The sequence below is a fragment of the Etheostoma spectabile genome, chromosome 21 (assembly GCF_008692095.1).
Source record: "Etheostoma spectabile isolate EspeVRDwgs_2016 chromosome 21, UIUC_Espe_1.0, whole genome shotgun sequence".
NCBI classification, from domain to species: domain Eukaryota; kingdom Metazoa; phylum Chordata; class Actinopteri; order Perciformes; family Percidae; genus Etheostoma; species Etheostoma spectabile.
In genome coordinates this window covers 8,761,030-8,763,391 of record NC_045753.1, presented here as the reverse complement: position 1 = coordinate 8,763,391, position 2,362 = coordinate 8,761,030, and the positions used below count along the sequence as shown (strand labels likewise).

General features: G+C 43.7%; 1 protein-coding gene across 1 annotated transcript in view; it reads left to right on the top strand.

Annotated features, from left to right (window-relative positions):
• Positions 1–2,362, top strand: part of rhbdf1b (rhomboid 5 homolog 1b (Drosophila)) — a 56,562-nt gene that overhangs the window by 1,068 nt on the left and 53,132 nt on the right. The window lies entirely within an intron of this gene.

Sequence of the window (2,362 nt, the reverse complement as noted above, 5' to 3'; positions counted from 1 at the left end):
CACACACACACACACACAGTGCCACTATCTTTGTGGGGACCCGTCATTGATATAATGCATTCCCTAGCCCCTTACCCTAACCTTAACTACGAAATGCCTAACCTTAACCCTCATCATAACCTAATTCTAACCCTAATCTTAAAACCAAGTCTTAACCTCAAACAGCCCTTTAAAGTTGTGGGGTCCTGCATTTTGGCCCCACAAAGCTGTTGGGACCCCACAAGTATAGTTAAACAAGCACACACACACGCACCTGAACATCCGTTTAGAGTTCCTACTGAGGGAAATAGGATTAGTGGCTAGGGTTTGAACCTGTGGCATGCAGTTCTGTGTTCCGAGGCACTTTTTTAGTCAGTCCGACTGTCTTATCTGCCAACGGTCAGCCATCTGGTTGGTGTGTCAGGGCCATTAAACCAAGCTTGATTATTTTAATTGTAAACTGATTTGCAATAAAACATGTCCTAAGTATGGCACATTATTTAGTGTCAGTATTTGTTAGTAAAATTACGAGCAAAAGTGCTTCACATGGTCAGAAGACAAAAGCAGAACTCACATGCACGCTCACATACACAGCTCTAGACAGGAAGCGGACAACCGTCATCCTGTAAGTGGTTTCTGTGAGCACAGTGGCATTTTGCAGGTGGGTTTTTGACCTCTTTATCTTTTTCTCTTGGCTCACTGTGCACCACAGTGTTAAGCGTGTTTGAACAGGCTGGATTGAAAAGCTGCAGTGACAATAGTTGGTTTATTTCTGGGCCGCTGCTCTGAGGAGTTGAATGCACCTTCATGTTTATGTGGAGCCCTCCGACGGGTGCATCAGGGTGGAAAACTGGTTTGGTTTTCCAGGAGCCCTCCAGCATTTTCACAATGCATTTTTCATGGCAGTTTGCCCATGAGTGGATCTTCTCCAATGCCTACAAGCTGTACTGTTTATCTTTCCTGCTTGTGTTTTATGCCACTACTTGTCACTACACAAGTAGTTTTTCCATCCACAGTAGGAGGCTGTCAAACCGTGGGAAAATGCCCATCACAGTTTTGCACATCCGAGGGAACGTCTTTTAAAACGTTTTTAGCCACGCTAGAGCCGTGTCTGTAAGGAAGGCAATGTCGGTCCGTTGGTCGGTATACCACTTTGCTCCAGAGTGAAATATCTCATTAACTATTGAATGGACTGCTGTTTAATTTTGTTCAGACATTTATGTTCCCCTAAGGATGAATTGTAATAATAGACCCCGTTATTTACCTTTAGCGCAATCATCAGGGCAAATTTAGATATTACAAATGGACTCGTCATTCGTTTTGTTTAACAGGCCTCAGCAGGCGGACATGCTGCTCCACCGGGGACGTCTTTGAGGTCCTTTTCACTCCTGTAGTTTGCTTTGGTCCAAATCGGTTTGTGAGTTAGTAAAGCCATTAGCTCTCGGTCGGTTTGGTTTGGTTTCACACCTGGAAAAACCCAAGAGTAACCAAATTGTGTCATTACAAATCAGACAAGAACGTCCAGCCCTCTTATTGGTCGGATATGTTTGGGGGCGGGTATTCCAGGCTGCAGCCGTACAGTCTTGCATATTTCTGTCAAACTAGTGTGAAAAGATGGTGTTTTTTCCCATTTTGTCGGCCCGTCTGGCATTTGCCGGAACTGCCAGATTGCCTATGGTTGTGGACAGTCCTGAGGGAGTTAGTGGGGAGGGTAGAGCTGAAAAAAATTGATGATAGTATCTTTAAATTGTGGACAAAACAAGACGTTTGAGGACGTCAAGTTGGGCTTTAGAAAACACTGATTGACACTCCAACATTTTCTAGACCAAACAACTAATCTATTAATTGAGAAATTACTCGACATGTTAATCGACAATAAAAATAATCGAAAGTTGCAGCCCAAGGGAGGGGGGAGTTAGAATTGTCTCGTGTGACTGTTTCCAGTGTATCAGTCTCCATTTCCTACATGCATGTTGGTTTGCATTGCAGCAGAAACTATGCAGAACAATTCCTTGCAACAAGTTTGTAACATACCGTATGTAAGCATGAAGGTGTCTGCGGCTATCTTTCAACTACAAGGTGTTGGTTGCACAGATGTAACCAGCAGATCCGCCGTGCGTAATCGTGGCTTGGCGATGGCATCATCAGTGCATTTAGAGAGAACAGATGGAAAAGATAACTGCTGTCTACAGATGGCTGTAAAGAGAGACACCATGTGTAAAGGAAAGGCAGTCACTATGCTATAGCTGTTGTGGATGACAGATGCTACTCACTTAATAATCTTGATGGATTCTCTCTGGCATTGATACCATGATTAAAATAAAGCTGAATGTTTGCTGTGTGATCACATGTCAGCTCTCTCTCTCTCTTTCTCTCTCTCTCT